Source organism: Lithobates pipiens, unplaced genomic scaffold, assembly GCF_037356315.1.
Source record: "Lithobates pipiens isolate NorthernLeopardFrog02 unplaced genomic scaffold, aLitPip1_a1.2 Scaffold_30, whole genome shotgun sequence".
In the NCBI taxonomy this organism is placed as follows: Eukaryota; Metazoa; Chordata; class Amphibia; order Anura; family Ranidae; genus Lithobates; species Lithobates pipiens.
Window position 1 is genome coordinate 114,975,067 of NW_027507791.1, and position 15,405 is coordinate 114,990,471.

The window sequence follows — 15,405 nt, forward strand, 5'->3', positions numbered from 1 at the left end:
TGATTTTATTACAGCACTCAGTCTCTTTGGATAGGAGTCTATCGGCATGGCACAAATTGACTTGACAATATTTGCCCACTCTTCTTTGCAAAAACACTCCAAATCTGTCAGATTGGAAAGGGCATCTCCTGTGCACAGCCCTCTTCAGATCACCCCACAGATTTTCAATCAGATTCAGGTCTGGGCTCTGGCTGGGCCATTCCAAAACTTTAATCTTCTTCTGGGGAAGCCATTTCTTTGTGAATGTATGCCTTGGGTTCTTGTCATGCTGAAAGATGAAGTTCCTCTTCATGTTCAGCTTTCTAGCAGAAGCCTGAAGGGGTTTGTGCCAATATTGACTGGTATTTGGAACTGTCCATAATTCCCATAATATCTTGACTAAGGCCCCTGTTCCAGATGAAGACAAACAGCCCCAAAGCATGATGCTGCCACAACCATGCTTCACGGTGATGTTCTTTTGGTGATGCGCAGTGTTGTTTTTGTGCCAAGCATATCTTTTGGAATTATGGCCAAAAAGTTCAACCTTGGTTTCATCCGACCATAACACATTTTCCACATGCTTTTGGGAGACTTCAGATGTGTTTTTGCAACATTTAGTTGGGCTTGGATGTTTTTCTTCGTAAGAAAAGGCTTCCATCTTGCCACTCTACCCCAAAGCCTAGACCTATGAAGAATATGGGAGATTGTTGTCGCATGTACCACACAGCCAGTGTAAGGTGTTCGTCTTCTAGATTCCCCTGGATAGCCTAGGCTGGAGTGGCTTAATGGAGGTCCCATACGCCGGCGGTTAATCAAATACACATACACTCATGGGTACGTGGTGAAGATTACAGGGTTTAATGGGAAGTGGACCTTCTTTTATATGGTATTTACAAAGCCCTGCCCAGTGAGTTTCACATACATCAACAATTTAACTCATGACATTAGTTCTTTCCTGAAATGTAAGTTAAAGGTTATCTCCTGACAGTTATTTTCAACATCTACTGACTGACCATATTCTTGCGTAACCAGTCCTTATCTTAGCTTTGTGCCTCTCACCACAGACAGATGTTTCCTGATGTGTCAATATCTTGCATAGACCCTTCTGGAGAGACATGCAGATATCTATCATCTAGTCACGTAGGCCAGTATGCTGGTGTCTCAATTCTGAAGCTATTAAGAAATGCAAACCCAAGAATATTGGTACTAGATTTTTGACTTAATATATCTTTGGTAATTTTAAAAGGTATTCCCTTATAATCCTCCCTTTGATCATTCTGTGATTTACATAATGATCATTCCTTTTCTAATTTAATAGCACAGGCTTCATACTCCGAACCCTTGTGCTCTTGGTTTTTATACCATACCGTTGGATCCTTAACAATGGAAGTGAGTTTCAGATCCTTCGGAGCGGCCGTGTTTCCCTTTTTACATAAACATTTGATTATCTTATAACAGGCATATAAAAATAGAATGAAGAGAATCACAGTGACAATTGTCATGGCAGCATTTCGGAGCCAAGATATTAATCCCCCAAAACTAAAACTGCTCGAGAATGGATCCCAGTTTTTTCCTATATTTCTTGCCTCTTTCTGTAGTTTATTTACCTCTTCCCTGTGTTGGGCAATAACGTCATAGTAGTCTGGGACTTCGATGCTGGTATTATGAATCCAGGTACAGCACTCATAATCCTCAGTAGTCTCACAGAGGCCAGTAAGGGCTGCACTCATACTTTCTATAGCCAACTCATGTAGTTCTAGTTGCTTCCTAATTGCCCTAGTTTCTAGATTTAGTTTGGTTATGTCATCAGAATTTTCCTCCAGAATCTCATCAATTATGCCAGTGTAATTATTTAATCTTTTCATTAGGTCAATTCCCCATCCTGTCCAGGAAGGGAACCATGCCCAGGCCATATCTTTTTCTAAAAACAATTCTCGTTTATTACGGTGTCTAAGGGGATATCTAGGATGCATGCTAGCTTCAAGGAGGTGACTTCCCTTGTTATCCCCTAATACCCCCATAATAGGAACCAGGGCTGTAAGGTAACACCACCCCTGGGGTTTGGTTGGGATCCAGGGGTGACAGAGTTTGCCGCAGCATATATATATGGTATTTCCTAGAGCTAGGGGCCGTTTATGGAACACGTTCCTAAGAGTATCAGAAAGGCCAGAGAGCATCAGAATTGACATTAATTGGTGTATTGTAGACTTGGTACTGGAGCTAAGAAAGTCTAAAAAGGTGGCATTTAGGGTGGGATCTGAAGTATGGAAGAAAGAAGGACTGTTAAGCGATGTCATTGAAATGTTAAGTTTTGTTTGTTTGCAAACCTCGGCTCCATCTGTGGTGTTTCCCAGTCGGAAACACCAGTCTGGCAAGTGGCTTCTACCTATAATTTGGAAAGTGAGGGTTTTATTTGAAAGGGTCCTAGTAACATTCGTTAGGACAATAGGGGGTGTTCCATTAAGAAGGGGGGTAAAATTCAAGGGGACTGCCATGAGAGGGATTCTAGCTGTACTGGGATGTAGCTTGCTGCAAATCCAGCATTTCTCAAAACCGGATTTTTGAGCATAGCTATATTTGAATTTTAGTAGTAACATCTTGTCAGTCAGTCCCTTAGGTGACTCATTAACGGGTACAATACTTCTACTATGTCTTTGGCCGGGGGTATTATTCATCTTAGGTGGTCCACATATCCCTTTTAATAGACCTAAGTCTTCTGGATGATATATACAGTTGGCTATAAACCATGTGGGCAGGAATACAAGTAGTACCAGACTACCCCAGAGGCATACAGCCTTCCCTGACACTGAAGGTAAAAACATTTCTACAAGTTCTTATGCTTGTCCTTCTTCCTCGCTATCGTGTAGGGTTTCAAGGATTAATTGTCCAATGCCTTCCTGAATCTCTTGCAGTTCCGGTAGCTGTTCGGGTGGGTCGGGTTCTCCTTCAATAGGTGGGGGTCGGGGGTTGTGGGAAGCGGTGGGCACTTTTTCAGCCTGCTGGCGTGGATCCAGGTGTTTCCTTGGTCAGTCAGGACCGCAGTTCTGGACACCTTTTCAACCTTCCAAGGTCCAGAGTAGATTGGTCCGATCCTCTTTTTGTGGGCCAGTTGCTTGACTAGCACTTGATCTCCTGGGATGAAGGGGTGTGTTGGCTCTGTGGAAATAGGAGAAAAGGTGACAGAAACTTGTTCGTTTATTTCGTGGAGCATACTTACCAGATTTTTCACGTACATTTCCTGTTGGGAATAAATGTTAATGTCAGAGTTAGGATTTGTTAAATTAGGATTTGTTATACAGGTTGGTTAAAGGGGCAGCTCCTATGTGTCCTGGGCCATGGAGGCATGAGAGTATGAGAATTCAACTTGCTTCAGGTACTCCCAATACCTTCCCCTCTTTTGTCCAAATACCCTCGGGGTCTTTGGTCAATCCTGCAGCGACCCAGAAATGAACGTCCTGGTCTGTGGCCATTGTTTGTATTTGTGCTACAATTGTTTTGAAGTTGGATGAAGTGAAATGTTCTTTAAAGAAAACTGTTGTGGGGGCAGGGGGGTTAGGGGAGGAGGCGGCAGCTTGCTTTGCAGTTCTATCGGCTAGGGCGTTACCCTTGGATATTTTGCTGTCGTCCGAGGAATGGGCTTTTACCTTGATAATAGCCACTTCCTTTGGAAGGAGGATGGCCTGGAGAAGAGCCATAATATGTGTGGAATTGGCAATTAGTCTATTGTCTGCGGTTTTGAAACCTCTATTAGCCCATATCACACCAAAGTCATGCACCACTCCGAAAGCATATCTACTGTCGGTGTAAATGTTCACCTTTTTATCAGTGAATAGAATGCAGGCTCTAGTGAGAGCTTCCAATTCCGCTACTTGGGCCGAAGAGGGAGGTAGTGGCTTGGCTTCTAGTACCTTGTTTGGCAACTGGACTATTGCATATCCTGTTTGGAAGGTGGAATCGGAGGGACGGGAGCAACTACCGTCCACAAAAACATCGTCTGCATTGGTAATCGGTACGTCGGTGAGGTCTGGTCTTGGTGATGTGATAGACTCCACTTGTGTTATACAGTCATGAAACTGGTCTGGGTCTTGTGATAGGCGTAACATGGAGTGCAAAAGACGGACGGCAGGGTTATTGGCGGGAACATATTTGAGAGACAGATTGTCTGTGTTCATGAGGGAAATCTCATATCCACTGAGTCTTTGTGAGGTCATGTGTTGGGTATTCATGTTCTGTATGAGGTGGGTGACAGAATGTGTGGTGTAAAGCGTCATCGGGTGTCCCAAGACCATCTTGTTGGCATCTTGTACGGCCATAGCACAAGCGGCTAAATTCTGAAGGCATGATGGCATGCCTTGAACCTGAAGGGGGAGTTTTTTAGATAGGTAGGAGACAGGGCGGTAGCCTGTTCCATGCTGTTGTGTCAAAACCGCGGCAAAAGAGGTCCCCGAGACTACACAGTATAGCTGAAAAGCTTTACCATAGTCTACCAATCCCAGGGCGGGTGCACATGACAGACTGTTTAATAGAGCTTGAAAAGCTTGTAGTCTGTCTTCAGTCCAATCTATTAATTTAGGGGCTGTCGAGCCAGTAGCCTCTCTTAGGATACTATCATAATGAGAACAGTCAGGAATCCATTGGCTGCAATATACCATTGCACCCAAGAACGAGAGTAGGGCGGCTTTGTCTTTTGGGGGACTGAGAGCTCGAAGGGCTGCGGCACGTTTGGGGGACACTAGCCTTGTCCCTTCCTTTAGAATGCACCCTAGGTATTCTACCTGTGGCTGGCACCATTGTATTTTCTTCCTTGAGGCTAGATGCCCGGCGTGAGCTAGGTGTTGTAACAGTGATGTTGAATCGACCGCACAATCTTCAGCAGTTCGACTGCACAGGAGCAGGTCGTCCACATACTGTATTAGTACCGACCCATGCTCAGAAGTCCAAGACTTGACAGTCTCGTTGAGTACCATAGAGAAGGCGGCTGGACTGTCTACATACCCTTGCCAGGTTAGTTGGCCCCCGGCCCAGGAGAAAGCAAACATAGGCTGAGCTTCCTCTGCAATGGGAATGCTAAAGAAAGCATTCGCTAAATCAATTACTGTGTAGCATAGAGAGTCTGCCGGTATGCATGAGAAAATAAAAGTGATGTCTGAGACTAGGGGTGGGAGGGGAATCACTTGTTTGTTAACTGCCCTTAGGTCTTGTACAAGTCTCCACTCCCCACTGGCCTTTTTTACAGGGTAAATGGGTGTGTTCCAGGGGCTAATGATTGGTTTTAGGATACCTTTAGATATGTAGTCATCGATCTGGGGGGCAATGCCTTGGGTCTTTTCGGGGGGCAGGGGGTATTGTTTGTGATATTGTGCTTCTGCGTCAGGGCGCATCTGAGGCGAGTAAGGCGTACAGTTAATAAAACCTACGCTACCTTTGTTTTCCTCCCAGATAGCATGTGTTTCGAGAGAGGCGGGGAGTAGCATAAAGAAGCCTCTGTGTGCATGTCGCTTAGGGCCATGTAAGTCACATAATGGTGAACTAGCTGTAAGGGAACCTTCTCTATTAAACTTAATGGTAATACACAGTTGTGCCAAGAGGTCCCGTCCCATAAGGGGCACAGGGCATGAGGACAAGACGGCAAAAGTTTGGGTACATAATTTCTGTCCTTCTGGAGTGGCTACAGTCAGTGGTGGAGTGATGGGATGGGTGACAGGTGTCCCATTAATACCAATAGAGTTTCCCTCGGTGCATTGTGGTGTGTTAAAAATCTCATCGTTCACTGAACTAGAGGTGGCGCCAGTGTCTATCAAAAAGCAGACACGTTGTCCATCTACATGTAATACAACTTGAGGAAGACTTCTCCATGAGGGATTGTAACACACTAGGCTGAGGGAAGGGACATACTCTAGGCATCCCTATTGGGGTGGTGGCTGCCGATTGGATGGCCACTGCATAGGAATTCTGGGTGGTGGTCTATTGGGGGCCTGAGGGTGCATTATTTGTGGCTGTGTAGGATATTGGGGTAGTGGTTGACGAGGGTTCTGGTATGGCGGATAACGGGGATACTGTGGGCGGGTCTGGGGGTTAAATCCCCTGCCTCTGCCTCTTGCTCTAATCTGTCCAGTCCTATAAGGGCACTGGGATTTCCAGTGTCCTTGCTGTCCACAATTGAAACAACCTTGGTCCGGGGGATAAACAACAGCTGGACCAGGATATGTTTGCATGGCCATTAGGGTCATGGATTCCCAATTGGTGACACCTTTCCCGGACTTGTGTCCAAAATGGTTCTACCTGGGGGCCAGGGATCATATTACTGACAAATTCATAGGGTGATGGGGTGGCCATGGTTTGGGTTGCTGCAGAATTCCCCATCTAGTAGTCTGGGCAGTGTGTGTCTAGTGGCAGGACACAGGTGATAACACCCGGTTTGTCCAACAATCCGGTCTCTGGTCTGGGAGTAGGATCCCTGATCTTTTTTGGGGCAGATGGACTTATATAAAACTATGAAGATTTACCCTTAATATATGATGAAGGGTAAATCTTTCCTGGTGGCGGGATATACCCCTCTTACACCAAGTCTGCAAGAGAAGCCTGTAGGTCTAGTGGTCAAAAGAATCTACCTTTCATAAATGCTAAGAAAAAAAATAAACCTAGCGTGCAGTGTGAACAGGCGGGTGCTACCTTACTACAATCTGGTTCTTAATACTCTGTATTCATTTAACAACATTTAGGTTTATTCAAACAGATATCCACTCTATATAATTATATCTTATACAACGTTAATACTCTATATACTTACGCTTGCACCTAAAGAGAAACAGACATATTGTTATGGTTTAAGATTTCAGCTTTAAAACTTTACATGTACATTTATCAAGTAATCACATCATGATGCATTTCATTATTTATAGTGCACTTTTAAAAGTTCTCAAGTGGGCGTCCATTTAGCCAATCCTTATGTCACGGGCGTATATGATACCTCCCGTGTTAGAATATAATCATGAATCTCTCTCTTAGTTTATAGTCGGACCAACCTAGTCAGACTCCTCAATACCTGCGAACCCTTTTCACCCCCCAAGGGACCAGCCTAGTCCGTTGCGAAGGCACAGTTTATATATATATATACAATTAAATTTCTTATAATGGTTGTTTGGACAGATCAAGCATAAACGCCAATTACCATAAAAAGAGGCAAAAGGTGTAAATGACTTACCTGTGCAAACCCCACTTCCTGGTACCAAAACTGTAAGGTGTTCGTCTTCTAGATTCCCCTGGATAGCCTAGGCTGGAGTGGCTTAATGGAGGTCCCATACGCCGGCGGTTAATCAAATACACATACACTCATGGGTACGTGGTGAAGATTACAGGGTTTAATGGGAAGTGGACCTTCTTTTATATGGTATTTACAAAGCCCTGCCCAGTGAGTTTCACATACATCAACAATTTAACTCATGACATTAGTTCTTTCCTGAAATGTAAGTTAAAGGTTATCTCCTGACAGTTATTTTCAACATCTACTGACTGACCATATTCTTGCGTAACCAGTCCTTATCTTAGCTTTGTGCCTCTCACCACAGACAGATGTTTCCTGATGTGTCAATATCTTGCATAGACCCTTCTGGAGAGACATGCAGATATCTATCATCTAGTCACGTAGGCCAGTATGCTGGTGTCTCAATTCTGAAGCTATTGAGAAATGCAAACCCAAGAATATTGGTACTAGATTTTTGACTTAATATATCTTTGGTAATTTTTTTTTAAACATTCAATTTTTATTGAAGTTTTGATGATACAGAAAAAAAAAGAGGACATGAGATAATACAAATTATAGGGGGAAGAAAAGAAAAAAAAAAAAACAAAAAACATTAGCACACACTACTGTATCGATTAAGAGTCATCATGCAGTAGAATACAATACAATCTCAAAATGAACATAGAGATGTATAGAAATAAACAGAGAACGGAATGTCAACAAAACTTAAGACTTCTGATATCGAGCACTCCAGATACTCCCACATATTATCAAATTGCTTGCATTTTAAAGTGTTGATAGCTAACGCTCGTTCTAGGGTGTAGTGATGATGAACTGTGTTGGTCAGATCCGTAATGTTTATGGTTGTGGCTGATTTCCAATGTAATAAAACCAAGGATCTTGCTGCCAGGAGAATATTAGAAACAACTACCCTCATGTTGTAGGGGAATTGGTCAATACCAATATGTAGGATCGCTAAAGCAGGGTTGGGGAGAGTAATTATACCCGTAATGGAAGTTATGAGTTGGAATATTTGATTCCAAAAACTTATCAGGTTGGGGCATTCCCAGAACATGTGTAGTAAGTGGCCTGATTGCCCGCAGTTCCTCCAGCAAAGTGAGGAAGTGTGCGGAAAAATTTTCGACAATCTACAAGGCGTGTATTGCCATCTATTGACGATTCTGATAGACATTGCCCAATAACTAATGGAATGAGAGGCTTTTTGGATCTCACGAAATGCTGTGGTCCATTGATCCTCTGGAAAAGTGAGTCCCAAATCAGCTTCCCAAGCATTAATCTGTTTTGTCTTCGTGAAGGATTTTTTATCCTGTAGAAGAGCATAAAAGATCGAAATGCCTTTGTTTCTTGAAGATTCGCATGAAAGATAGTGCCAAACAGAAGGTGGTAGTTTAATTGTAGGAAGAGGATTTTTCTTCAGGAATTGGGAGATTTGGATACACGTGAAGAAATGATGGCGAGGGAGATCAAACTTTGCCATTATTTGATCACTATCAAGGGCCCTGTGGTCAATAAAGAAATTTTGGATATTGTGTATACCGTAGCTCGGAAACTGTTTCAAAGACAACATCGGGATACGAGCTGCTAGAAGACTCAGGGGAAATTGATAATCGATAGTTTGGAGGGTGCGGTGATCTTGATTAAGGAGGAATCTCCATGCTTGTATGGAGGTTTGTATTATGGGGGAGAGTTGGCGTAAGTCCCAAGGCTTCCAAATGTCGCCCATAAGGAAAGCTACGAGATCAGGAACTGGAGCCATGGCTCGCTCTAATTCAACCCAAAGAGGAGTATTAGTGGTTCTAAACCACTGACGGAGTTGGTCTAGTCTAGTGGACCACAGGTAGTCATAAACATCTATCAGTCCTGCCCCTCCCACCAGTCTATGTGGAATTAGGCTACGGGGAGTACACCGTGCCTTTTTCCCATTCCACAAGAAGTTCCATATGAGCTTGGAGATAGCTTTAAGAAAATAAATGGGAATGTGTAATGGAATAGTCCTAAACAAATAGAGTATGTGAGGGAGCACCAACATCTTACAAGCAGCTAGTTTGCCCAACCACGCAAGTTCAGTTTTAGCTATGTGTTTAAGGGTTTCTTCAATTTTGGCAAGCAGTGGTCTAAAATTTGAGGTAACGATGGTGCGAGTGGAATTAGTTATCTTAATACCCAAGTATGGTATACCATCATCTTGCCATTTGTATGGTAGGTCTCTTTTAAGTTGGTCCTGTATACGCCTGTCCATACCCAGGTTTAATATCAATGACTTAGCAAAGTTGACTTTGTAATAGGAAATATCACCAAATTTCAACAGAGTGTCATGGACTAACGGTAATGATCTGGATGGATTTGTTAGCATAAGGATGACATCATCTGCAAATAAATTGATAACATGGTTGCGGGAACCTATTTCGAAGCCAGATATGTCGACATTAGACCTGATGGTCTCCGCCAGGGGTTCTATCATCAGGTTAAATATAGTAGGGGACAGTGGGCACCCCTGACGGGTACCATTCGTAATCAAAAAAGTATGGGACAGCATACCAGCCGTTAGCACCTGGGCAGAGGGACAGGAATACAGGGCCAACATTGCATTGAATATAGTGCCCTGAAAACCGAATTTACAGAGTACCTCTCTCATGTAACTCCAGTCTACTCTATCAAACGCCTTCTCTGCGTCAATGGAGAGCAGCAGAGAAGGCGTCTTAGACAGAGCAGCGTGATGAACAACATTTATGATACGTCTCGTTGCATCAGAAGTTTGTCTCCCCCTTATGAAACCCATCTGGTCGTTTTTTATGAGGGACGGTATGAATTCTTCCAGGCGCTTAGCTAAGAGTTTGGCGTAGATTTTGATGTCTGAGTTAAGTAAAGAAATTGGCCTAAAGTTACTTGGGGTGGTGTGGTCCTTTCCTGGTTTGGGGATCGTAGCAACATATGCTGTCAGCATTTCCTGGGGAAATGATGCCCGTTCCGCCGCTTGGGTAAAGACCTTTTGTAAGTATGGGGAAAGAAGTTTAGGGAAGGTTTTGAAATATTCATTAGAAAACCCATCAGGGCCTGGGGATTTCCCATTCGGAAGCGTGGTGATAACAGATTCTATTTCACCTGTGGTGAATGGGGAGTTCAGGGAAGCTAAGTGAGTACCCGACAGCAGAGGGAGGTTCAAATCCTTCAAGAAACGTTGTATGGCGGGTAAGGTGGGCTGTACAGTATGTGGATCAGATTTAAGGTTATATAATGCACTGTAATACTGTGCAAATTGATTAGCAATATCTTGAGGATTAAGAATTTTGTGGTGTGACACAGGGTGAAGTAAGTGGGAGATTTTAGTTTTAGTGCGTGTTGTCTTGATTCTGTTGGCTAGGTATTTACCCGCCCTATTCGCATTGGCATAAGAGGACAGCTGTAGACGGCGAAAGTATGAGTCATATTTTTGGGTGAGATGCTCCCTCAGCTTCTCTCTAAGTGCAGAAAGCTGATCAGTTAGAGATTGTGATGGAGACGCCATATTCAACGCTTCTAACCTATGTATGTCAGATGTAATAGAGTCTAAGGTTGCTGTGTATCGTTTCTTTGCTCTAGCTCCTAGTTGAATTAAAAGACCTCTTACTGAAGCTTTGTGGGCATTCCATAGTGTAAAGGGGCTCTCTACAGAGTGTTCATTATGTTGGAAGAATTCATGAATGTGCTGGGAGATCAATTGGTTAGTGCAGGGGTCTTGTAGCAGTCTAACATTACTACGCCAGATGGGTGGAGAGGGGGAGACACCCTTCTCATGAAGGGATAATGAAATAACAGCGTGGTCTGACCACGTGATGTCATGAATACATGAGGAGGAGACATTTTGCAGAGTCCATTTATCTGTTAAGAACATGTCAATTCTTGAGTAAGAGAGGTGTCTGTGGGAGAAAAAGGTATAAGACCTTTCGTTACCGTGGGTGCATCTCCACACATCATATAAGTCTGCAACATGAAGGGTTCTGTGTAGGTAAGTCTTGCCGTGTTGAGCAGTGGAAGAGGTGTCCAATTTAGGATCCACAATCAGGTTGAAGTCACCTCCCAAAATAAGGTTCCCATATTGGACAGACTTTACCTTTCGGAGTAACCTGTTGAGAAATCTGATCTGGTGTGTGTTCGGAGAATACACTGACACGAAGGTGTATGGTTTAGAATTAATGTCACCTTGGATGATAATATATCTGCCATTTTCATCTATCCAGGAGTTGCGGAGGTTAAAGGAGACTGTATCTCGGATTGCTAGGAGAACTCCGCCTTTTTTCTTTTTCGGATTAGGCACTAGAAATATATGCGGGTAATTCCTGTGTGTGCATGAGGGATGATTGTTGAGTTGGAAATGAGTCTCCTGCACACACAGAACATCAGCTTTTTGCCTCAGGGCTTCAGACCACAGAGAGTGACGCTTTGCAGGATGGTTAAGGCCCCTAGCGTTTATAGATACACATGTAATAGTCATTTAGCAGGAGTAAAGTACGCTGGGAGGGGTCGTACTCACTGTGTCAGTCGATGAGTGGTGGGAGCAAAGCCGGGTCAGAATAAGTATCCAACATCCCTGGGAATGTACAAGGACAGGAGGTAGCCAGTAAGGGCATGCAGAGTCTGTGCTAATTAGGAAGGAACTGAGAACATAACAAAGAACAGAACAATAACCAACAAAAATAAGCAAAATATTAAGAATAGAATCTGAGAAACGATTCATGTGCAGACGTAACTGCATAGGAAGGATATTAATCCGGGGGATACAACAAAGGTTGCAATAAAGTGAACAACCCTTGTGACCTAGGAGAGAACCTTATACGTTGTAGTGAGGATTAAGTAGAACCATCAGCAACTTTTTTAGGAGCCCTTTTGCGAGACACCACTTGCCACTCGTCTGGAGTGTTGGTCAGTGGCGGTATATGCGGACCAGATGTGTCTTGTGGGGGTATTATACCCCATTGTCGTAAGAGCGCAATCCCTTCAGCCAGGGTAGAAACGCTGTGAGTGGTTCCTTCATGGGAAATGACCAGTTTCGCCGGGTGTCTCCATTTATGGGGAACACTGTGATTCCTCAGCGCCTTCGTTATGGTGGCTAGATTACGGCGTTGCTGGAGAGTGTGCCGTGACAGGTCAGGGAGAAGAATTATTTCTGCATATTGTGGATGTTTATTGTCGGATTTCCGTGAGGCAAGTAAGATTTGCTCTTTAACATGGTAGTAGTGCATCTTTAGTAACACATCTCTGGGAGAGTTGTCGGGCAGGAATGCTGGCTTAGGTAGTCTATGGATCCTATCGATAGTCAAGTCCTGAGGGGATAGCGTAGGAATAATGGTGGAGAACAGTGTATGTACATACTGTAATAGTTGGGTGGGAGGTATGACCTCGGGGATACCTCTGATTTTTATATTTGACCTTCTGGAGCGGTCTTCAAGGTCAGCTACCTTGTTTTTTAGCCAAGCAATTTCTTCTCCGTGTGATTTATGGGCCTCTACTAAGCCATTGAAGGAATTAGTGTAGTTACCTAATGAGTTTTCCACTTGATCCACTCTGTTGCCCAGAGCCATAACTTCTCTATGACATTTAGTAATTTCAGCAGTAATATCAGTTTGTATGGAAATTTTGAGGGATAGCAACATCTCCTTCAATAGTGTGTCAGAGATCGGCCTGTCTGAGGTGGGATAGGTCGCAATGGGGTCAGCGATGTGTGACTGAGGAGTGAGGCCTATAGCAGAGGGCCCGCTTACCTCCATGTCGCGGCCTTCTGGTGAGGAGATCCGCAGCTTTTGTTTCACTGGACTCCTTGTGGAGGGGCTAGCAGTCCCCGATGAGGATTCGCTGAAAGAAGCTGCTCCGGTATGCAGGTGAGTCGGCGGTTTCTGACTGATCATCGCAGGCGGGAGAGCGGAGCGATCGTCTGGTGTTCCGGCGCCATTTTGTGGCGGTCCGCGCGTTCCGAAGAAGCTCGGAAGTTTCCGCGGAGTCTGCGGGTGTTTCTTGTTTTTCGGCATGGCTGACAGGATATTCGGTGTCAGCGGAGATTGGCGAACGAGTGCGTTCTGTTTAAAGTTGTCGATGGTCGTGAGGTTAGTCGGTTCTCTCCGGCGGCCGAACGGAGCTCCTAGATCACACGTCCATCTTGGAGCTCGGACGCCACGCCCCCCCATCTTTGGTAATTTTAAAAGGTATTCCCTTATAGCCAGTACTTGCTGGATGTTCCTGCAGCTCCTTTTAAGTTGCTGTAGGCCTCTTGGCAGACTCACCGACAAGTTTTCTTCTCGTCTGTTCATAAATTTTGGATGGACGTCCAGTTCTTGGTAATGTCACTGTTGTGCCATATTTTCTCCACTTGATGATGACTGTCTTCACTGTGTTCCATTGTATATCTAATGCCTTGGAAATTCATTTGTAGTCTTCTCCTGACTGATACCTTTCAACAATGAGATCCCTCTGATGCTTTTAAGCTCTCTGCGGACCATGACTTTTGCTGTAGGATGTGACTAAGAAAATTGTCAGGAAAGACCTACTAGAACAGCTGAACTTTATTTGGAGTTGATCAGAGGCACTTTAACCACTTCAGCCCCAGAAGAATTTCCCCCTTAATGACAAGGCCATTTTTTGCGATACGGCACAACATTGCTTTAACTGACATTGTACCAAAACCAAATTCTTGTCCTTTTTTTCTCACCAATAGACCTTTCTTTTGGTGGCAATTGCTCATCTCTGCAGTTTTAATTTTTTTATGCTATAAACAAAAAAAGAGCAACAATTTCTTCATCAGTTTAGGCCGATATATTTTCTTCTACATATTTTTGGTAAAAAAATAAAAATAAAATTGCAATAAGCGTATATTGATTGGTTTGCACAAAAGTTATAGGGTTTACAAAATAGTGAATAGATTTATGTAAACTGTATTTATGTCATTTTCTTTTTTTTTTTTACTAGTAATGGCGGTGATCTGCGATTTTTAGCAGGACTGTGACATTGCGGCAGACAGATCGGACACTTTTGACACTTTTTTGGGACCATTGCCACTTATTCAGCGATCAGTGCTATAAAAATACACTGATTACTGTGTAAACGTTGCTGGCAGGGAAGGGGTTAACACTAGGGGGCGATCAAGGGGTTAAGTGTGTTCCCTATGTGTGTTTCTAACTGTGGGGGGATGGGACTGACTAGAGGAGGAGCTAGATCACTGTTTTTACTTAGTAAGAACAGACAATCTGTCTTTCCTCCCCTGTCAGAACAGGGATTTATGTTTACACACACAACTCCCTGTTCTGGCTCTCGTGCCCATGATCGCAGGTGGCCGGCAGTGATCACGCCCACTGGCCACTATTATCGGGTCCCCCGCCATACAGCATGCACCTGCTATGGCTCTTAAAGGAGCCACCCTACATATACGGCGATTCGCACAGGAGAGCCAACCTGCTGCCCTATATGTATGGGAGCCGGTAGGGAAGTGGTGATGGAATGTATGTACTGACTCCTATTTACCATGAGTTTGAATGTGATGGCTTAATTATGAACACAGCTACATGCCCAGTTATAACAGGGTGTGCACACTTATGCAAACATATTATTTTTGTTTTTTATTTTTACTTCCCTTTACCTAAAATATTTCAGTTTGTTTTTCAACTGAGTTATACAGTTTATAGGTAAAATTAAAGTTGGAAAATGTTCTGAAATGATTTATCTTTGTCTCATTTTTTTATATCACAGAAACCTGACATTTTAACAGGGGTGTGTAGACTTTTTATATCCAGTGTATATATATTCTGTGTATATATACAGCTCCTTAAAGTATTCATACCTACTCCTCTGGCACCTGCAGCACTGAATGTATTTAGTGGCAATGGGTGTATATATTTTTGGAGGGGGGTCTTTTTTTTGCTGGGGGTGGGTCTTATGTTGCTGGGCTGTCAGTTGTTGCTAGGAGGGATCTACTGTTGAGGGAGGAGTCTATTGTTTCTGGGGCAGGAGGATCTATTGATGGTGGCTGTTTGAAGATTTGTTGTCGTTGCCAGGGGGTCTGTTGTTGCTGGGGAGGTATATTGTTGGAGGGGGTCCATCGTTGCTTGGAGATTGTTGTTGATGGGGGGGGGGTCTATTCTTGCTGGCTGCAGGGGATCTATTTTACTGCTTTTCTTGTCATTGACACATTCCATAAA

The 15,405-nt window shown here is 43.8% G+C and overlaps 1 long non-coding RNA gene across 1 annotated transcript; it reads right to left on the reverse strand.

Annotated features, from left to right (window-relative positions):
- Positions 1-821: 821 nt before the first annotated feature.
- Positions 822-7,710, reverse strand: LOC143943181 (uncharacterized). Its single transcript, XR_013264886.1, has 2 exons — positions 7,184-7,710; positions 822-3,135 (listed from the first exon to the last, which is right to left on the reverse strand). It is a non-coding gene; the product is annotated as an uncharacterized LOC143943181 (long non-coding RNA).
- Between the last annotated feature and the right edge of the window lie 7,695 nt (positions 7,711-15,405).